This window comes from Bubalus bubalis, chromosome 23 (assembly GCF_019923935.1).
Source record: "Bubalus bubalis isolate 160015118507 breed Murrah chromosome 23, NDDB_SH_1, whole genome shotgun sequence".
Taxonomy (NCBI): domain Eukaryota; kingdom Metazoa; phylum Chordata; class Mammalia; order Artiodactyla; family Bovidae; genus Bubalus; species Bubalus bubalis.
The window spans coordinates 41,364,613-41,387,973 of NC_059179.1; the positions used below are offsets into that span (position 1 = coordinate 41,364,613).

At 45.2% G+C, this 23,361-nt stretch overlaps 1 long non-coding RNA gene across 1 annotated transcript; it reads right to left on the reverse strand.

The window, feature by feature from the left end:
* Window positions 1-12,411: 12,411 nt before the first annotated feature.
* LOC123331350 lies at window positions 12,412-21,946 on the reverse strand. The gene is made up of 3 exons (XR_006547932.2): window positions 21,184-21,946; window positions 18,984-19,184; window positions 12,412-13,503 (listed from the first exon to the last, which is right to left on the reverse strand). It is a non-coding gene; the product is annotated as an uncharacterized LOC123331350 (long non-coding RNA).
* Window positions 21,947-23,361: the final 1,415 nt, after the last annotated feature.

Below are 23,361 nucleotides of genomic sequence, written 5' to 3' on the forward strand. Positions count from 1 at the left end.
ACGGATGGGGAATCAGTACTTAATGAGTATGAAGTTTCTTTTTGAGGTAATAAAAGTGTTCCAGAATTAGATACTGGTGATGACTTCATGGGCTTCTCAGGTGGCTCAGCAGTAAAGAATCCTCCTGTCAATGCAGGAGACACAGATTTGGTCCCTGAATCAGAAAGATCCTTTGGAGAAGAAAATGACAACCCATTCCAATGTTTCTTGCCTGGAAAATCCCATGAACAGAGGATCCTGACAGGCTACAGTCCATGAGGGTCACAAAAGAATTGGACATGATTAGCAACTAAAGAATAATGATGATTGCAAAACATCATGAATATATTAGAAACCACTGAACTATATACTTCAACATGTTTAAAATGGTGAATGTCATATAAATTTTACCTCAGTAAAGAAAGATGAGGAAATCCTTTTTGTATCAATAGAAATAATTCCCAAGACATATTTTTAAATTAAAAAAAATCAAGTTTACCGCTGCAGAACAGTGAATGTACATGCTATCATTTACTTTCTTCTCAATGCATTAATTGTCCCTGAGAGCAGAAGCAGAGAAACAGACCCACACCTGGACCACCTCGAGGCTCAGGAAAGGAACATACCCTCCTCCAAGGAGGACGTAGCTGCTGGTTGAGCCCTTGCCAAGGTCGATAAGCTTTGTTTACCCAGAGTGCAAAATGAGTCAGGCTGCCCCCATTCACCCACACTCATGCAGGGTCTAGAGTAGGCAGCCACTGGCTGGGATTCCCATCCTTTGTCACAGCCCCAGAGATCCCATCATAACCAGCCAAGCAGGGGAATTGAGCCAGGTGACCAATAGGAAGCCCTGTTGTGTACATTTACTCCACAACCGAATCAGACAGCCAGTCTGATCCTCTGAAGTTGCCTCAGTTCAGAAGATCTGCAAGTTCCGATTTGTTATAGATTCATACTTTGAAGCCCTAACCCCCAGTGGGATGGTATTAGGAGGCAAGACCTTTGGTAGGTGGTTTGGTTAAGGAGAGGTCTTGAGGGTGGGGCCCATAACAGGATTAGTGTCCTTAGTAGAAGAGAAAGAAACAGAGAGTTGTTTCACCATACCAGGGGAGGACACAGAGAAAAGACAGCCATCTGCAAACCAGGAAGCAAGCCTACACAAAACACAGCATCTGCCAGCACCTTGATCTTGGACTTCCCCACTCCCAAAAGAATAGAAATAACCTTCTGTTGTTTAAGCCACTCAAATAGATGAAGACAGAATCTAAGAGTGGCCCAGAGAGCAAAAAGTGCCGAGTTTCACCTGGCCAGCACAGGTGTGGAGACAACGTGAACTGGGAGCTTCAAACCTGCCCTCAGCTCCTGCAGGTCTCTCTGTTGTGAACATCTTACCATACCAGGTGTCATTTTAGTGTTAAAAAAATTTTTTTATATATAGCTTGGCTCATAAGTGCAAGCCAACTACTGGTGCTCAACTTCAAACTGGTTAAAATGAACTTTCCGAAAGATAGCACAGGACTGTATTTTATGGGCACTTTCAGATATTTTCAAAGACTATTTTACTCATATGTGATTCTCACTTCATGTGATGGCTATAGAAACCAACCCCTGATGTAATTCCACTCTAATATGAGAGTACAACTGACTTCTGCTTATAGAAAATAAGAACTGAGAAGCAGGCACAGTTATATAAATGCTATACAATGTTTCCCCAAACATCTCCCATCATCCCCAGCTAGCAGTATGTACTGGTCACATTCATTATGCAGGTGGCACAGGGAGGAGCCTGTGTGTGTTGAAAATATACTGTGTTCCTGGTGATTTATATAGAAATTTCATGGAAATTACAGTATCTGTAGAAGGTAATAAATCTTGTGCTCATTTCATTGATGGGGAAACTGAGGCTCAAAAAGGCTTCATAATGAATTGAAGGCAAGTAGCAGAGACAATGAGGTCCCCAATCTGGGAGAGTCTATCTACTTTGCCTTCTTATACATGCATGCTAAGTCACTTCAGTCGTGTCCACCTCTTTGTTACCCCATAGACTGTAGCATGCCAGGCTTCTCTGTCCATGGGATTCTCCAGGCAAAAGTACTGGAGTGGGTTGCCATTTCCTCCTCCAGAGGATCTTCCTGACCCAGAGATTGAACCAGTTTCTCCTGCATTGGCAGGCATGTTCTTCACCACTAGGGCTACTTGTGAAGCCCTTGCCTTCTTACTCTGCTCGAATCACACTGATTATCTCAACTCATCTGCTTTTTTCTCCCTGTGCTTATTTGCTTCTTCAATTTACATCCAATTTAGTCCCTTCTAATCAGGCAACTTCCTTGTCTGCAAATGCTCGTGGGGATAGATTTAAGACTACACTCAGAAATGTGTTAACCTTCAGTTTGGGCTCACATACCCAAGCTGACTTGGTGGGTCCCTGAAACTAAGCAATTGCATCATGGATGGCTTTCTTCAATAGCTCCTCAGTCTTTCCACTTATATTTCTAGTCTCTTTTGAACCCCGTACTATTGCAACCACTGCTCGCTTCCAACACTAACTGTTCCTCTCTATTATTTTCCTGTCATCGATTTCATGCTGGGATTTCTAATGCCCCAATACAGTTCTCATGCTTTCATTTCTTTCTCTGTCCTTGGAATGTGAAACATCTCCCAATTTACTACCATCTGCTACCTTAATTAATAGGCTGTTTACCTCCCCTGTAAGACCTTGCAGCGATTCTCTTGGACTCCATCCCTAACTTGGTGCACATTGCAGGCTCTCATTAGTCTTGGTTCATAATCCAGCTTTCAGTCTATTTGACAGCTCTCATCTCTAAGCCAATTTGAATTACGCTTTTCTTGTAACATTTCATAAGACACAAATTTGCTTTTTTGGAACCTGGAACAAATTGCATTGGCTACATTCCCTCTGTCCACTCCTTTTATAATCTGAAGGCCACCCCCAAATAAAGAATAAATAACATCAATCTAGCTTGTTTGATAGAAATTCACAGGTTTTCTCTCTCTGCATCGGAGCCTGGGGTTTGCATGACTATCTCCAAGGAGTTCTCTCTTCTACAGAAAATGACTTGGTAAATACCTTCAGCTTCCCTTCACCCCCGCACCCTCATTAGCAAATTTGAATTGCACATGGTCCAACTGTACCCAAATGCACAACCAAAGATGTAGACAAATCAAGTGAATGACTTTATAGCCTGAACTGCCAATATCATTTATAGTTAGATAGAAGTGACTGGTTCAGTCATTCAAAGTAGAAACGACCCATCATTAGAATTTCTGTTGTTGCTATGTAGAATGGTCACTGTTATAAATGTTCCTTAAAATGCAATCATCCTCTGTTCATGGGTACTGTATACGGAAATGGAAGAGTCACATCTATTAAACTTCTACTCTGTATCAAGTCCTGAGTTGGGGGTTGGCTTCATAGGCTTGACTCCAGTGGTGAGTTTTAAATCTGGCTTCATCAGTCACGTCTGAAGATTTTGGTAAAGATACAGACCTCGCTCTTGGATATTCTAAGTTAGTGGTTTTGGAGTAGGGCTCAGGGGTAGTTTTTCAAAAGTGCTACCAGGCACTCTTTTGATGACTAAGTGATTCTGGGAAGCACCAAAATTTCAAAGCAACCCAGAAATGTCCACTTCAGCCTTTTTTTGTTAGTCACTTGTTGGATGAAGAAAATAAGGCTCAGGGAGATTAAATAACTTGCTCAATATCACAGACTGGGAAACCATAAACCAGCATTAAAGATGTGTCTGTAGAGTTCTGGAGGTCCTCCTTTCTCCAGGAGCCCACAGAACCTCCATCTTGACGGGAAACAGTCTTTTGTTGTTGCAATCGAAGATACCGCAGGATCATTTTAATGAAAAGGAATATATTTTCAGCCCTGCCAAAAGATACTTAGTGTACACCAATGTTCATAGCTGCATTATTCACCATAGACAAAACGTGGAACAACACAATGTCTATCAACAGATGAATGGAAAGTGAAAGTCGTTCAGTGGTATCCGACTCTTTGTGACCCCATGGACTATACAGTCCATGGAATTCTCCAGGCCAGAATACTGGAGTAGGTAGCCTTTCCCTTCTCCAGGGTATCTTCCCAACCCAGGGATCAAACCCAGGTTTCCCACATTGTGGGTGGATTCTTTACCAGTTGAGCCACAAGGGAAGCCCAAGAATACAGGAGTGAGTAGCCTATCCCTTCTCCAGAGGATCTTCCCAACCCAGGAATTGAACTGGGGTCTTCTGAATTACAGGCAGATTCTTTACCAACTGAGCTACTAGGGAAGCCTGATGAATGAAATATATGTGTGTGTGTGTGTGTGTGTGTGTGTGTGTGTGTGTATAGTCAAAGTGTTAATCTATCAGTTGTGTCCAACTCTTTGTGACCCCATGGATTGTAGCCCACTAGGCTCCTCTGTCCATGGGATTCTCCAGGCAAGAATACTGAAGTGGGTTGCCATTTTCTTCTCCAGGGCATTTTGCTGACTCAGGGATCAAACCCAGGTCTCGGAAGTCCATATGTATATAATTCAGCCATAAAAAGGAATAAAGTTCTTACACATGCTATAATATGGATGAACCTTGAAAACATTATGCTAAGCAAAATAAAGCAGTCACAAAAGTACAAATACTACATGATTCCACTTGCATGAGGTATCTGAATGTCTGTCTGGTAGTCGCTCAGTCGTATCCAACTCTTTGCGAGCCCAAACACTGTAGCCCACCAGGATCCTCTGTTTATGGAATTCTCCAGCAAGAATACTAGAGTGGGTTGCCATTTCCTTCTCCAGGGGATCTTCCCAACCCAGAGATTGAACCCAGGTCACCTGCATTGCAGGCAGATTCTTTACTTCTGAGCCAAAAGGGAAGCCTTGAGGAATCTGGACAAGGCACATTTGTAGAAACAGAAAGTAGGACACCAGGGGCTGGGCCTGGTGACGGGGGAGATTATTATTTAATGAGCAGTTATGTTTAGCATGATGAAATGGATTGTGGTGAATATACCTAATGCTATGGAATTACACACTTATAATGGAAATAGATGGGGAAACAGTGGAAACAGTGTCAGACTTTATTTTTTTGGGCTCCAAAATCACTGCAGATGGTGACTGCAGCCATGAAATTAAAAGACGCTTACTCCTTGGAAGGAAAGTTATGATCAACCTAGATAGCATATTCAAAAGCAGAGACATTACTTTGCCAACAAAGGTCCGTCTAGTCAAGGCTATGGTTTTTCCAGTGGTCATGTATGGATGTGAGAGTTGGACTGTGAAGAAAGCTGAGCGCCGAATAATTGATGCTTTTGAACTGTGGTGTTGGAGAAGACTCTTGAGAGTCCCTTGGACTGCAAGGAGATCTAACCAGTTCATTCTGAAGGAGATCAGCCCTGGGATTTCTTTGGAAGGAATAATGCTAAAGCTGAAACTCCAGTACTTTGGCCACCTCATGCGAAGAGTTGACTCATTGGAAAAGACTCTGATGCTGGGAGGGATTGGGGGCAGGAGGAGAAGGGGACGACAGAGGATGAGATGGCTGGATGGCATCACTGACTCGATGGACGTGAGTCTGAGTGAACTCCGGGAGTTGGTGATGGACAGGAAGGCCTGGCGTGCTGCGATTCATGGGGTCGCAAGGAGTCAGACACGACTGAGCAACTGAACTGAACTGAACTGAATGGTAAATTTTAGGTTACGTATATTTTATCACAATTTAAAAGGCATACAAAAGATATCTGGAAAAATAGGCACCCCCTGGAACTTACCCCAAGAATGAGATTGTGAAGTGAGTCCCCAAGACTTTCTTCTGTTTTCCCCTGAAGTTGAATGAAAACCCGATTTTTGGTTAATTGAAGGTTTCAGTTGGCCATGGCATCATTGTATTTTACTCTTTGCTCATTTTTCATCACAGAAAGAATGGGGGAGGGGGCATTTTGGCAAGTAGGGGATGAAGTTACCCTGTGTGATAGGAAAAGTGCATCAGGAGGTGAGGGGGCAACTCTGCAACTCCCCTGAGGGACAGTCCTAGTCACATGAACTTTCTGGGGACCAGGAGTGTCTCCCCTTTAAGAGAGAGCTCTGTGGCTGCTGGCTTGATGCCTGCCCCCATTGTTCTGGTAGCATCCCTGGGCTAGGTGAGCATCTGACCCAAGTTCAGTAAAATGAGCCCTCCTCCTGGATGGTTTTTTAACTATGTTTCCAGGATATTTAACTGGAAACATCCTTCTTTCTTTTTGGCTATAAGCTCTAAAGATGCAACCTCAAAGATATGGATAGCACAGCTCATCCAGGGTAGACAACCTTCTGAGGTTGCCAGAAGAGGTCCCAGGTCCTGTTCCTGAGCCCTGAAGTTGTCTGGCCCTCCTTCTATCCTAAGAGTCACCCCTCTGTCTTTTCCATAGTGTCTCCTTATTTCTTGAGCAGATTCCTGGTATCTGCAACACAAAAACTCCTGAACACTTTGGCATGTGTTTGATTAAATAATTGCTAAAACTTATTTTGTTTCATTTTTAAATTTCTTGGGGTTTTTTTTTTTCTTTTTTTAGTTTTGGTAATTGTGAGGTGGCAATTGACAAATGAAAGTTGTACGTATTTAAGATGTACAATTTGATGTATGATTTGTGTATACATTGTGAAATGATCACTGCAATCAAGCAAATTAGCATACCCATGACCTCACATAATTATGTCTGTGTGTATGTGTGTGTGTGTGGTGAGAACACTTAAGATTTACCGTCTTAGCAAACACAAATATACAATAAAGTATTGTTCACTATAGTCAGCTGCTGTACATTAGATCTTCAGCACTTACTCATCTTGCGTAACTGAAAGTTTATACCCTTTGACCAACATCTCTGGGTTTCCTCCACCCCCAACTCCTGGCAGCCACCACTCCACTCTGGACTTCTAGCTGCTGGACTATTTTAGATTCCACCTATGAGTGAGGTAGGTTTTTCCAGGTGGCTCTAGTGGTAAAGGACCTGCCTGCCAATGCAGGAGACCTAGGAGACTCTGGTTCCATCCCTGGGTCAGGAAGATCTCCTGAAGGAAGGCATGGCAACCCACTCCAGTATTCTTGCAAGGAGAATACTGTGGACAGAGGAGCCTGGCGGGCTATGGTCCACAGGGTCACAAAGAGTCAGACATAACTGAAATGACTTAGCTCATGAATGAGGTCAGACAGACAGCATTTGTCTTTCTGTGGCTGGCTTATTTCACTTGGCATAAGTCCTTCAGATTCACATGTGTTTGTCACAAATGGCAAAATTTCTTTTTTTTCCCCCAAGGTTGAATAATATTTATATCTATATATATTATTTTATATAATAAAATAATACATATAATTATATATAATATATATAATTTATATATATATAAATATATATATCACAGTTTGTTCATCCATTTATCAATGAACACAAAAATAAAAACATTAAAAACAGACATTTAAAAAACAAATTTAAATCCTCTGATCCTGCGAAAGTCATCCCATGCCAATTTAAGCAAGTTAAAAATTTCCTTTGTGAATGAAGTATCTTATCTAAGATCCAGGGTGACCAGCACAGATGATGTTAAGGCAAGATTAAAACAGGAGATGGAGATGGGAGACATAGGAAATAATACAAAATAATTAATTTACATTTTTAATTCACTTTGAGAAGCTATTTAAGGGCATTTTCTCCTCTTCTGGTTTTTTTTTTGGATGATTTATATCTTCAAGGAAAATGTGATTACATCCTGCAGATCAAAGATACTGAAAGAAGACACCGATTAAAGAACATTTTAGGCACATGAAAGTCAGGGCTTGTGTGTTCCTGCAATGAAAAATGCAATTTGCTCTTTCTGAGGAAAAAAAGGGGGCGGGGGGGACAAGAATCTCCCGTGCAAGCCCAGCATTTGCTTCTAGCAAAGGGAGTTATAGTTGGAGAAGAAATGCTATGATGGTTGGTCCTCATTTCTCCAAAGGCTGTGAGTCTGTTGGATCCCAGGATGCAGCGTGGTGAAGAACATCCATTCCAGCATGATAACGAGAAGACTAATTTAACATCGAAATGAGGTAAAGCACCATGAAACTAGGCATGGAAGTGAATCAACATTAGAAGTCCCGAGAGCCAGAAAAAGAGCCATAGCTTAAAGCGATATCTGCTAAAACAGCAGGAATAGGGTAGGTTTTAAATAAATGTCAGGTTTGTTAGAAATACTTTTCATCCTCTTTTAATAGTTAACCTGACCCCAGCTCAAGAATCCAACATACTGAGTAGTCTATTGTGTACCTGGAGAAAACTTTCAAAACTTTAATTACTTATAATCTTGGTTTCAGTAATAACCTCAGTAATGCTGGTATAACCCTCCTCTTTTACAGCTCCCAGATGCTCCACACCAACTAATATCTTATCTCCAGCAGGAGACTCTGTTTTTTTATGATTTTAAAACATAGCTTGGAAAAGTCTCCATCTTATCTCAGAGCAGAAGTGGTGTCACTTGCCAGCCCAAATATTCTAGTAAGAGTTTCCCCTCTCACTCAGCTGCCACAGCTGCTTCTTGCAGCCCCAGCCAGGCTCCTGCTGAGATAAAAATACAATTCATTTAGGTCAATGATTAAATTGAAAGTTATAATATTACTAATTAAGTTTGAGCAAACAGAGAACCCAAAAAGAAACCAAACAAATTCCTTGAGAGGGTCACCTCCATACCTTTCCGTACAAACAGCCCCCTGAACACTCCCCACCCCCAAAGTAGAAAGTCTTAGAAAAGCCTCCCCCGTGCCTTGTCACTAGGGTCTCCGCTTTCAATCTCAAAACAACCACTTATTGTCTCCCAAGCATATTTTTATCTGAGAGCCTGTGTGTTCATTGGGCTGTGGAAGAAACCTTCCAGAGTCAAGCTCATTTCCTGAGACTGCCAGCCCCAAAGGAGCTGGGGAAGGAGAGGCACTGGAGAAAGGCATTGTGGAGCCCACGTGGAGAACTATTTATAGTGCACAGGACTCAGGTGTGGTGAAGACAGGTGACACTTCTGAAGATTAAACTCGTTATCAACGTAAGGCACACCATAGGCCAGGGCCACAACTAGGGAGCTGGAAGCCAAGTACCTGGGGTGCAAAAGGCTCTTGGGTACCAAGTCTGCACTCCCTGAATCTCCTAAACACTGGCGCTCTGGGTGCCTCCCTTGCCTCCTCCATCCCAGGCCACACATCCCTGAAGATGGCAACAACAAATTCCATTCTCCCTACTTGGCTTGCTTTAAAGACTCAGTGGGAAAGGCGGGTATTTTTTTATAGCAAGCCAAAGCTTGTCTGTCTGAGCTGGTGATCAACTCCCAGCAGTTACATCTCAGCCGGTCACATCTTCTGACTCCTCCTGTGATCACCAAACATCTTCCTGTTGAATTCCTGGCCCGAGTCCCAAGCAGCCTGAGCAGAAGTGCTGGGGCTTCCTCCCAGACCCCATCACAGGAGATTCCCCAGCCATAGACACAGTGTTGTTGCTTCACTGTGCTCTAGAGGGGCTATTATCCCTGTGATGATGGGCTGATGGTTCTCAAGTAATTAAACAACGCCAGGAGTCTTTTAAACAATCCTCTAATTACTAGTCTCACCCTCAGAATTACACCCTCCAAATCCTAACTGATGCTACCGTAGACTCTTGGGAGCTACAGGCATTGGGAGAAAGATCCCAAGAGAACGTCTTGTCTGGGGTCACAGTGTGTGAATGGGCACAGTTTCCCAGGCTGTGGCATGGTCAGGACAGTGGTTTGGGGGTTTCCTCTGGGCCACTCCAGGCCCCATCCCACAAAGATCCTCTACTAAGACCCAGACCAGCAGTGATGTTTGGTTTTGCTTTGTTTTGTTAAGAGCAGTTTTAGGTTTACAGAAACATGATTGGAAAGTACAGAGAGTTCCCACGTAAACTCCTACTCTCTCCTCATTCTCTTGTATCACGAGCATCTTGAGTTAGTGTAGCTCATTTGTTAAAAGCGATGTACTGACATTATTATTTGCTAAAATCATAGTTGACATTAGGACTCACTCTTGGTGTTGTACACCCTATGGGCTTGGGCAAATGTGTGATGACCTGTATTTACCATCATCGAATCATGCAGAATAACTTTACTGCCCTAAAAACCCCCCTCGGCTCCACCTATCCCTCCTTTCTCACAAAATTAACAGGAATATTTTTTTTTGCTACTTACATCACCCTAGGGCTTTCCTGGTGGCTCAGATGGTAAAGAATCTGCTGATAATGCAGGAGACCTGTGTTCAATCCCTGGGTTGGGAAGATCCCCTGGAGAAGGAAATGGCAACCCACTCCAGTATTTTAACCTGGAGAATTCCATGGACATAGGAGCCTGGTGGGCTACTGTCCATGTGGGTCACAAAGAGTCGGACATGACTGAGTGACTAACACACTATTTGACTTTGTGAATAATTTCTTTCTTTCTTTTTGGCTGTACCGTATAGCATGTAGGGATCTTAGTTCCCCAACCAGGGATCAAGTTCGTGTTCCTTGTTTTGAGGGCATGGAGTCTGAACCACTGGACTGCCAGCAAGTCCCCAGTAATGTGTTTTGATCCCTAATTTACTAAGGACATTTGTATCTTTTTCTCTTTCTTCCCTTGAAAATAAATGGAGGCGATTCATTCCAGTCATAGACTCATCATCAAGCTGAGCTCGCACATTCTCATGAAACATGGTCGGGAACACTCCGTACCTCCCATGTGCCCTGTCCAGCCTGGAGAACCTGGGCTGCTCACTGGACCATGGCAGCCTCTCTCCAGGAGCCCAGCGTCAGAGCCAAGCTCAGGGGCTGCCCATTTCTGGTGGTGAAGGATGGATGCACACTGCGCACTGCATCCGTTTCCTCCCTTCACATTACCCATTGATGGATGGGTATGCATGGAGTCCAACCTGTGCCAAGGGCAGACAGGTAACAAAAAGCAGTAAGAATGCAAAGAGCAGGCAGAACTTATCAACTTAGAGCTATGGTTCTCAAAGTACTACCCGTGCACCCCCAGGGGTCTCCAAGACCTTCCCAGGGTTACATGGGTTTCAAATGATTTCCGTAACAATACTAAAAATTATCTGCCTTTTCACTTGTATTGTCTCCAAAGTGTACAGTGGAGTTTCCCAGAAGCTACAGGATTTGTATTGCAATAGACTTAATGCATAAGCGAGTACAAGGGTTCAGAGGTCTTCCATTAAGGCAGGCAATAGTTTTACAAAATATTTTTTTTTAATACCACTTTTCACTCTTTCTTCTTTTGGAAAATAGTGCTAATTTTCACTTAAAAAGTTACATGTATAATATATAATGGGATTATTACTGTTAATTTATGTGAAGCAAATACTTGTGCTTTTTCTGGTTTTATTTTCTAATATGGTACATCGAAAGACATAACCCAGATTAACAAAGTTTTTTTGGAATCTTCAATAATTCTTAAGAATGCAAAGGAGTCCTGAAACCAAAGAGCTTGGTCCGATTAACAGCAAATAGCCTGGAGTTAGACAGACCTCTGTTGAAAACCCAACCTCCTGCCATTTGGATGAGTTATTTACCCCCCACCCATCCAGAGCCTCGGCTTCTTTATCTGTTGAATGGTGATAGTAATGTTTACTTCATGGGGTGGTTGCAAAGATTAATGACTTGACATATAAGAAAAGTACCTATGGTCACTGGCATAGATAGTCAATAAACAGTGCAAAGAAGGAGGAAAAAGAAAGTTTAAAGCTGAGTTCCCATTTTTAAAATGAGTATATAGCACTATTGTTCCTGTACAGTTGGGCATGAAATCACAGCAAATATCAAAGAGGACCTTCCCCTTCTCTGCAAACCTCAGGCAATGGTCAGCTGAAGCCAGTAGGCCTTGAAAGGTAGGGGAATTTGCATGAGCAGAGGAAGGGTATTTCTCGTCTATTCTTATAAGAGAGTAGCATGAACGAAGGCTCTGGAGGAGCGTTTCTATGGCATGTTTAGCAGACTTAGCCCGCCTGCTTCTATACACACACACACACCAGGCATACATGTCCATATGGAATGAGTTTGCATACATGAAAGCAATAATATCCAAAATCAAACAAGCATAATATAATTAACAGGCACTTACTTACTTAATACTTGCTTGTGTTCAATCGTGTCCAACTTTTTGCAACCCTATGGACTGTAGCTCGCTAGGCTCCTCTCGTCCAGCCACCTGGGAAGCTCCAACAGGGCCTTGGTGTATCACAGTTACTGACCGTCTCCTCTGTTGCCATGGCACTCAGCTTGGGGAATCCCAATTCCCCTACCAGGGATTGAACCTGGGCCATGGCAGTGAAAGCCCAGATTCCTAACCAGTTGGCCATCAGGGAACTTCAGCCTCTATTGCTTTCAACCCACTTCTGCTCATCCCAATCCTAGGCCCCACCTAGAGATCTGGATACAATAGGTCTGGGCAGAACCCAGGCATCTGTACTTTTATACAAGCTTCAGGTGAGAGGAGAGTCCTCCAGTCACTCTGGGCAGAGCCCAAGAGAGACCTGAGAGGTTCTGCCTTTAAAGAAGATGCTCGTAACATAACTGGAAAGATAAGGCACAGAGAAGGGGCCAAGCCAGTCTGCTATGAGAAAAGAAGGCTCTGTCCAAGGAAGCAAGACTGGCAAGAGAGAACACAGGAGGTGAGAGAGGAAAGGAGAGAGTGCTGAGGACAGAGACATCCTCGGGACTTGGCAAGAACTGGACAGTGCACTGAAGATAGGATCATATCAGAAGGGTTGTGGGTGGAGTGAGAAGACCCCCAGAGACAGCGCTGCAACTTAGCAACAGCACAGCCCTTAACAGCTTCAGATGCAGTTATCCTACACCAGGGCAGCCCTGTGTGGAGAGGCTACCTTGAGAGAAGCAGGGCCCCAGGGTCCAATGGCAATGCCAGCCTGAGCTGACCTCACAGGGAGGTAGCTAGAAGATATGGAAGATACAGAAGGAATAAACACCCCAAACTCTCTCTTCCTTTCCTCTGGTCCCACACCCAGTGGAGGCCAGTGGTTGGCATCTGTGTCCATTTGTGCCAATTTCTGGGGCAGAGAGAAGTGGGGAGGGTGGACAGTGGTTCCATGGGGCAAAGCGTACATGTCAGCTGCTGTCACATGGTTAGAGCAGGATTCTGAGCAACGATTACAGATGTCTCTCGAGCCCAGGAGGAGGGGATGAGCTGCAGCTACACTAGAAGTTCTCATGAGCAACCTTGATCACAGCCTGTCAGCACCAAACGTGGGAGACTTGCCAGCCTGTGCCAGGCACTCCTCCAGCTCCTGGAGCCCCCACAACCCAACCAAGCAGAAGTGATGTGGGCACTAAAGCTTTGAGAAATAAAACAGCCTGCCTAAAAAGACAGAGCCAAACAGCAACATGGCAGGATTCAAACCCAGGTCTATTGTATAAGAACTTGGGCTCTGGCCATCCTATCACGTTGCCTCTTTTCAGAAAATAAAGTGTGTGAGTCTTGAATGAAGAGAATTATCCTTGGCATCTGCATCCTAAAACTGAAAAGAGGGATTGAATCAGTCAGGAGAAGTTAGGCAATGATACAGTAACAAACATCCCTTATTTGAGAGGCTTAGCCACCCAAAAGTTTATTTCACTCCATCACTGCCTAGTGCAGGGAGGCAGTAGTCAGGGGGGACCCCTGCTCCTTGTATTCATGGGGGACACAGGGATCATTCACTGTGCACTTCCACAGAGGCCATGGGAGGGGAAGGGAACATAGTAAAGAGTTCTCACTTATGAAGTCTAACACATCACTTCACATATTTCATTGGCCAGAGCAAGTACTATGGCCCCACCAAAGTTCATGACAATCTCCATGCTAATTTCCCTTGGATTCTCTCTACAGGCTGGACATTATGCTAAGGAGTTTGCACATCTCATCTCATTTGAAGACCACAGCCACCTATGAAGTACATTTACAGCCCCATTTCATAAACGAGGGCAAAGAGAGGCTAAAAAATTTGCGAGCACCATACAGGTAGCAGGAAATAGGGCTATGATTAGATCCAAGCAATCCAACACACTTAACCACTAGACTCTGATCACTTATTGATCATCCAACTAATAACTACGTGTGCAGGGCCTATATGGGAGGAACTGAGGACCCAGTGGAGATCCAGAGAGCCTAATTCCCTGCACTGGTGGATCTACAGTGCAGAAGACCATACATTCTGATAGATTTCATCTTTAGAAGGTGCTTGTTGGTATTTTCCTAAGGCCCACTTGACTTCACATTCCCGGATGTCTGGCTCTAGGTGACTGATCACACCACCATGATTATCTGGGTCGTGAAGCTCTTTTTTGTACAGTTCTTCTGTGTATTCTTGCCACCCCTTCTTTATACCTTCTGCTTCTGTTAGGTCCATACCATTTCTGTCCTTTATCGAGCCCATCTTTGCATGAAATGTTCCCTTGGTATTCCTAATTTTCTTGAAGAGATCTCTAGTCTTTCCCATTCTGTTGTTTTCCTCTATTTCTTTGTATTGATCACTGAGGAAGGCTTTCTTATCTCTCCTTGCTATTCTTTGGAACTCTGCATTCAAATGTGTATATCTTTCCTTTTCTCCTTTGCCTTTTACTTCTCTTCTTTTCACAGCTATTTGTAAGGCCTCCTCAGACAGCCATTTTGCTTTTTCGTATTTCTTTTTCTTGCGGAGGGTCTTGATCCCTGTCTCCTGTACAATGTCACGAACCTCCATCCATAGTTCATCAGGCACTCTATCAGTTCTAGTCCCTTAAATCTATTTCTCACTTCTACTGTATAATCATAAGAGATTTGATTTAGGTCGTACCTGATTGGTCCAGTGGTTTTCTTCAATTTAAGTCTGATTTGGCAATAAGGAGTTTATGATCTGAGCCACAGTCAGCTCCCAGTCTTGTTTTTGCTGATTGTATAGAGCTTCTCCTTCTTCGGCTGCAAAGAATATAATCAATCTGATTTCGGTATTGGCCCTCTGGTGATGTCCATGTGTAGAGTCTTCTCTTGAGTTGTTGGAAGAAGGTGTTTGCTATGACCGGTGCATTCTCCTGGCAAAACTCTATTAGCCTTTGCTCTACTTCATTCTGTACTCCAAGGCCAAATTTGCCTGTAACTCCAGGTGTATCTTGACTTCCTACTTTTGCATTCCAGTCCCCTATAATAAAGCTAGTGGAAGTGATGGAATTCCAGTTGAGCTATTTCAAATCCTAAAAGATGATGCTGTGAAAGTGCTGCACTCAGTATGTTAGCAAATTTGGAAAACTCAGCAGTGGCCACAGGACTGGAAAAGGTCAGTTTTCATTCCAATCCCAAAGAAAGGCAATGCCAAAGAATGCTCAAACTACAGCACAATGGCACTCATCTCACACGCTAGTAAAGTAATGCTCAAAATTCTCCAAGCCAGGCTTCAGCAATATGTGAACCATGAACTTCCAGATATTCAATCTGGTTTTAGAAAAGGCAGAGGAACCAGAGATCGAATTGCCAACATCCCTGGATCATCAAAAAAGCAAGAGAGTTCCAGAAAAACCATCTATTTCTGCTTTATTGACTATGCCAAATCCTTTGACTGTGGATCACAATAAACTGTGGAAAATTCTTCAAGAGATGGTAATACCAGACCACCTGACCTGCCTCTTGAGAAATCTGTATGCAGGTCAGGAAGCAACAGTTAGAACTGAACATGGAACAACAGACTGGTTCCAAATAGGAAAAGGAGTACGTCAAGGCTATATATTGTCACCCTTTATTTAACTTATATGCAGAGTACATCATGAGAAACATGGGCTGGAAGAAGCACAAGCTGGAATCAGATATCCAGGAGAAATATCAATAACCTCAGATATGCAAATGACACCACCCTTATGGCAGAAAGTGAAGAAGAACTAAAGAGCCTCTTGATGAAAGTGAAAGAGGAAAGTGAAAAAAGTTGGCTTAAAACTCAGCATTCAGAAAACTAAGATCATGGCATCCAGTCCCATCACTTCATGGGAAATAGATGGGGAAACAGTGGAAACAGTGGCTGACTTTATTTTTTTGGGCTCCCAAATCACTGCAGATGGTGACTGCAGCCATGAAATTAAAAGATGCTTACTCCTTGGAAGGAAAGTTATGACCAACCTAGACAGCATATTAAAAAGCAGAGACATTACTTTGCCAACAAAGGTCCATCTAGTCAAGGCTATGGTTTTTCCAGTAGTCATGTGTGGATGTGAGAGTTGGACTATAAAGAAAGCTGAGCACCAAAGAATTGATGCTTTTGAACTGTGGTGTTGGAGAAGACTCTTGAGAGTCCCTTGGATGGCAAGGAGGTCTAACCAGTCCATCCTAAAGGAGATCAGTCCTGGGTGTTCATTGGAAGGACTGATGTTGAAGCTGAAACTCCAATACTTTGGCCATCTGATGGGAAGAGCTGACTCATTTGAAAAGACCCTGATTCTGGGAAAGATTGAGGGCAGGAGGAGAAGGGGATGACAGAGGATAGGATGGTTTGATGGCATCACCAACTCAATGGACATGGGTTTGGATAGGCTCCAGTAGTTGGTGATGGACAAGGAGGCCTGGCGTGCTGCAATTCATGGGGTCACAAAGAGTCGGACATGACTGAGCGACTGAACTGAACTGAACTGTTAGTATTTTAACCACAAATCTCAAAGCTGGAGAACCCGAGGCTAAATGACCCTTTATCTCATCTTCATCCCCTTTTATGGGGGGATTCTCTCTGCAGTACCCCATCATCTTCCCTGGGGACTTACAGCCTCTGTGTCAACACCTCTCTCTCTGAGGTCAGCTCAGCTTACCACAACTTCATCACACTGAGCCCTCAGTCTCCCCATCCTAAGACCAGGGGGAACTGGAATAAACCCCTTCCTCGTGCCATTCCCCTTTCACATATTGGCAAGCATCGCCACATTGTTCTCTGGGTAAGAATCAGATAAGAGAACAGTGTTTTAAGTGCCCCGTCCTGCTGCTGGAATGGGTGAGCCCCTTTAAAGGAAGGCAAAGTTCCCAGCATGCCCAGCCTGGCCTCCACATGGCTCCCTCCACTGCTCTGCATGCCATCGTGTTCCCACTTCTTTCCTTTGTACCAGGCACTCCCTGAAGACAGCATCAGCCAGGACACGCCTCCAGGCCAGGTTTTTCTGTGGGTGGGGGAATACCCACTTGGAAAGTCAACACATGTTCTGTTTGAGCCCTGAGATAACGTTTGCCCACCCTCCTGGGAAAGGACCGGGGACCTCTGTGGAGACCTATCTAATCAGTTCTAGTTTCCCAGGCCTTTCTTGTTGAATTTTCACTTTATTTTTTCACAAGAAAACAGCCAAGGACCACAGGTTACTAAATTTCTTTCTTTGCTTTTTTCTTTTTATCATAAAGATTAGGCCCAGGCACTAAGATTTGAGTTAGTCTGTCTTTTCTTACCATAGCAAGGGACTATGTAATCATAATACCTAGTATTTGCTCAGTAGTTTGGGGTTTACCTAACACTTTAATATTTGTACTCTTGATTCTCACATACTTCCAGTGAAATACACATCAGAATTCTGTCCATTTTACAGATCAGTAAATTAAGGCTTGAGCTTTCCAGGTGGCACTAGTGGTATGTAACCTGCCTGCCAATGCAGGAGATGTAGGAGACGCAGGCTTGATCCCTGGGTCAGGAAGATCCTTTGGAGGAGGGCATGGCCACCCACTCCAGTATTCTTGCCTTGGAGAATCCCCGTGGACAGAGGAGCCTGGTAGGCTACAGTCCATAGGGTCACAAAGAGTCAAATACGACTCAAGTGACTTAGCATGCATGCATGCAAACTAAGGCTCACTGAAGTTCAGTAGCTGGCCCAGTGTCGCATAGTCTTTAAGTGAGAGATCTGGGGCTTGAAATTCAAATTTAAATCTGCCATGCGGCCACGGCCACTACATACTTGCCAAATTCCACTTCAGCAAAGCAATGATTTCTACTTTGAATGATTTTGTGGCCCCAGAATGGAACCAAGATATTTATTTGGCAAGTGTGTAAAGCATTTCTGGGCAGGAGCTATTTGGGGGTGCACTTATAAAGAGAAGGCAGATGGGCAAACACTGGGGGTCCAGCTGAGACAGGGTTCAATTAATCATTTATCCTCACTGTAAGCAGATGGCCCCATGCACTCGTTGTGTCAGTCGCTTCAGTCGTGTCTGACTGTCTGCGACCCATGGACTGTAGCCCTCCAGGCTCCTCTGTGCATGGGCTTCTTCAAGCAAGAATACTCGAGTGGGTTGCCAGGCTCTCCTCCAGTGAATCTTCCTGACCCAGGGATCAAGCCCACATCTCCTGCACCTCCTGCATGGCAGGCAGAATCTTTAACCACTGAGCTGCCTGAGACATCAAAGCAGGTGGCCCTCTGAAGAGTCAAACCTTGATCGGGCCCCGAGCACGTCACCCGGATTCTGCAGAAAGTAGGCTCCTGGGACTGGATGCAGAAAAGGCTTCTGATGGAGAAGCATGAGAGGCCTTTGAGCTGGGACTTAGAGGACCAGGGTAAAGGTAGAACAGGTGTAGACAAAAGAAACTGAGCTTCCAGACAAGAGCAGCCAAGGCCCAGGGGGGAACGCCAACACTAGGAAATTTTTTAATTCTTAATTCTGAAAAGCTCTGGCCAATCCAAGAACATGGGAACACATGAGACCACAGAAAGCATGATTATCATCGATCTCATCCTGGGAGCAAGTACCCAACTAATAATCCCAGCTCCCAGCATCACCTGACAGGGAGGAAGAGAAAGAGAAACGACCCAGACTTCAGTCACATGACGCATGTTTGCACAGATACACACACCAACTCCCCACCACCCTCTTCTACAGATACTGTCTCTTTCAATTATTCACAGCTTCACTATGTTTCTTATGACAAAGATGCAAGGTTTGGGGACCATCAGAGGCCAGAGAGGTGCCCCCTGAGTCCCGGAAGTAAAACCCATCACCTCCGCCCTCATGGTGATTTTCCACTTCTCTGCTTACCCCGCTGTGGGCAATAAACTCCCTTGGGGGCAGAAGCAGGTTCATGAGTCCCAGTGCATCCACCGAGTGCCCACAGTCAGTACTTGATCAGGGTGGCAGGGAGACGGAATGCGAGGGGCATAGCCAGAGCAGAGGAGGAACCTGAGTCACCAACGGTACCACCTTGGGTGCTGTCTTCCCCTCTCCAGCCTCAGTCTCGCTCTGAAAGTCAAAGGCTTGGCATGAGTCACCTCTAAGCCCCCCCTCCAGCTGTCTTCCTCCCTGTCCATCCTTGGAGTGTTTCTTGGCAGGCTAGGGGGAAGTATTTTGTTCCACCCCCTACTCATTATCTCCCGGCCCTCTCTGCCCCAGAGCCTCGAAGTTTGCAGAGTGACAGGGAGTTCTCATAATCGGTATGCATGACCCTATCGCCCCCTCCACCATCACAGACCCCTCGGGTGCAGCTTAGCCAGGTCAGGGGCTGTGCTCCAAAGGAGGAGCCTGAGTTGTGTCAGGTTGTCATCTCTCAACATCATCACAAATGGCCCATCTCTCAAAGCCACCTTTCAGGATGTACTGTCAGCCTGGACCCAATGTCTTCAGGTTCGTGTGTTAGTCACTCAGTTGTGTCCGACTCTTTGCAACCCCATGGCTCCTCTGTCCATGGGATTCTCCAGGCAAGAATACTAGAGTGGGTTGCCATTCCCTCCTCCAGGGGATCTTCCTGACCCAGGGGTTGAACCCAGGTCTCCTGCATTGCAGGGGGACTCTACCACCTGAGCCAGCAGGGCTTGTGTCTTCTTCAGGTTACCAGACTTAGGAATGCATCCAGGCCTGGAGATGCTAAAGGACAAAAAAAAAAAAATGACTCAGCCCATAGCCAGAGGGCCGGGGGCTGTCTGGTTCCCCACCAACACCTGGTGTGGTGTGTGTTTCTGCCTTTCTGGCAGCCAGTCCAACACCCACTCTCCTCCTCTGTCTTAGGAATGGCATCCTGGTTTCCTTTGGGAAATTTGCAAGCTGTATGATGCAAGGGTCATTCAAGATGCCCCGCCCTCCCCAGCCAAGAGATGGCACCTGAGCCTGATGGAGCCCACCACACAGCTTTTCCGTGGAATCTGAATCGTGAACAGAGGAACAAAAGTAGGAAATGATCCTTGTTCCGGTGGCAGCACCTTGGATGGAACTTCCATCCTCTGCCAAGACTCTCAGAGCAGCCACGCTCCAGCCCTTCTGCCCAAGCTGGTCTACGTTTCCCTGATTCCAACCCTCATTTTCAGTTTCCTGTTCTGTTGTCCATATCCCTAGGACCCTGTCTGATTCACCTTTCAAATCTTTCAAATCTAAAGCAAAGGGGTAGGGACCACACAACTGGTTGTCTTGGAGAGCAGAGCAAAACCCCTGTCTCTTGCCAAGAATCAGGACAATCACAGTGGCAAGACCAGAGCTCCTGTCCCAACACCACCTCTCGGCTCTGTGACTGCAGGTTCTGAACTTGGCTTCTCTGAGCCCCAGTTTTCTCATCTCTAAATGGGGCAAGTTTGCCTACCTGTTGGGATTGAGGTGTGGGTTAATAAAATGCCCAGAGAGGACCGAGCACAGGGCTGGAAACTTAAAGCACACTCAGGGAGGGTAGATTAGATTATCATTCTGATGAGAAGGTCTCATTGCTTCTCATCTATTAACCCCCGGGTGTACTTGGATGCATTTCAGAAGTGGTCAACTTCTTTCTAATTCACATGCAATGAAATCATCACCTTTTCAGTTGCCCAAACCATTGGGTCATCCAGAAAATCCTTCCCAAACTCCTTTTGGGAAAGAACTTCTTTTTCTAACTTGAAGCAAGGACGAGTCATTTGCCAAACTGAAATAGCACTAAACCTTAGAACCCACAGATTTGAGTGAATTCTAATCTTGGCCAAAACTGGCAGGAGTGTGAGGGTGTGGGGGGAGGGGGAGGATGAGTCAGAGATTCCACCCTTCAGAGGGGGCAGCCTAATATGGCATTGGGGAGCCACGAGAGACGACTTAGGTATGCCTGGACTTCCAGACTGGAGCCATGACTCTGGCCATGAACCAGCCGTGCCCCCCCACCCCCACCTACCCTCACATACGCACGGAGCAGAGCCTCGGGTGGTGAACCAACACTGGGAGCCCAGATCAAATTGGAAGGAGCCAGCCAAGAGAACAGGACCTTGACCCCAGAAAGGATGGCACCCACCTTTCTCCCAGCATGCCCTAGGGCTGGGGCCAAAGCTGGACCTGCCTCCTCAGGCAGTACGTGGTCCTCACCGACTCCAAGGTCTCTTGAGGCCAGCCGACGTCAAGTCTGAGATAGGGCACGCAAACATGTGAGCAATAGTGAGGCTTCACTTTATATAACCTCAGAGCAAGTGAAAGTTATTTTCATCCCTGGAGACTGGGGAGGGGAGGACCTTCAAAGGTGAGAAGAGATTTCTGTTGCTGTTTTACAGTTTGATGGAAACATGGAGATGCCTCTTAAATGATGTGGGTGGAAGCACAGCTTACTTTGAGACCTGGCTTGGCTGCAGAAATTTGGGCAAATCACCTTGCTTCTTTGTGCCTATTTGTTTTGTTTTTTTAACCATCTGTAAATTGAATGAAGTAGAGAAACTATCCAGCTTCTCAAACTGGAGAGTTCATCAGAATTACCTGGAGGGCTTGTTTCCTGGGCTCTGACTCAGAGACTGACTCAGTAGGTCTGGGGTAGGACCTAAGAATTTGCATTTGTAACAAACCCCCAGGGTTACAGAATTACTCAGGCATATTCAGGGGAGAAGCAAGTCTCATTGCCCTCTGATTGGACTGGCTGGGGTCTCCTGTCCATGCCTGAAGGTGCTGATTATCCTCGCCTTCTAATGCTCCAGGGCTTCCCTGGTGGCTCAGACGGTGAAGAATCTGCCTGCAATGTAGGAGACTTGGGTTTGATCCCTGGGTCAAGAAGATCCCCTCGAGAAAGAAACGGCAACGCACTCCAGTATTCTTGCCTGGAGAATCCCATGGACAGAGGAGCCTGGTGGGCTATACACATGGACTTGCAAAGAATTGGACATGGACTTTCACTTTCACTCTTCTCACACTCCATCCCTGGGGCTAGCAGGTGAATCCATTCCCCCAGACCACTCAGGTCAGCAAAATAGAGAGTGGGGATTATTGGGAAGGGTTGAAAGACGGAATTATGCCAGAAAGACAAGCAACAGATGCCTCCCCTGGTGTCAGAACCGGCACTGGAACCCTGGCGAGGCCCGGTCCTCTGTTCTTTCAAGTCCACCTGCCTCCAAAGTGGACTAGCTCTGGGAGGAATCCTCATTCAGGTCCCCACCTCCAGGGAAGACTGTACCTAAACATTCCAGACAAATGAACCCCATCCACATTCTTCCAGGAAGGAGGTAATTACCTCGGCTCTCCTGCCTGGTGTCCCTGGGGAAACTTCAGCCACATGCCAGAGTCACGCTGGGTCATTCATGTATGAACCTGTGTCCTGGACAAACATAAAAAACTCTCAATCACACTTGGGCTTGCAGGCTTGCACAGTGTCTATTTGCTGACCTCAGAGGGACTCCCTAAAAGACTAGTGTGATGATGAAATTAATAATAAAGGGGCCAATGTGTCTCGGCCTTTGTCCCTGAGGTTCAACACTTCAGGGCATTTGGCGTGGGACTCATTTACTGGAAAACAGATTAATGTCAGGATTCAGCCAGCAGACAGGGTCTGCCTTCTCTGTATGGCTTTGGGTATGGCTCTGTATGACCTTGGGTAACTCATATAACCTCTCCATGTCTCTTGCCATCGCAAAAGCAATTGGAATGCTAAGGACGCCTCAAAAGGTGGTTTTGATAATTACAATGTACGAAGTGTTTGAAATGGACCCTGATGCATGCCAAGCACTTTATAATAAGTTATGATTACTTAATTCATAAGGTATTGTTGACACGTCTCCTATGGGTCCAGACACTCTGCTAGGTGAAAGAAATTTGGAGATCCATGAGGATCTGGAAAACTATCTTCACAGTATTCAGTCTAGGGGAAGATAAGACCCAAAAAAGAGAAAACACAATACATGATGACAAATATTATTGCTGAGCTTTGAAAAAAGTTCTAACTCTACCGGCAAGAGACCAAGAAAGCCTTTCAAGGGCTGTGACATTTGACCTAGGCCTTCAAAGAGTCTGCAAAAGAAAGGCATCGGGGGAAAGCCATTCTAGGTAAAGAGGACAGAGCGTTGGCTTGGGGACAGGTTGTCCATGGAAGGATGGGCTCAGAGTGACAGGAACATAAGGTCCCTAGGGGGTTGGGGGAGTGGATGATAGACATGAAAAGTTGGTTATATGTCATACTTCAGAATTTGGATTTTATCTTGAGACAGTAGGGGCCAGG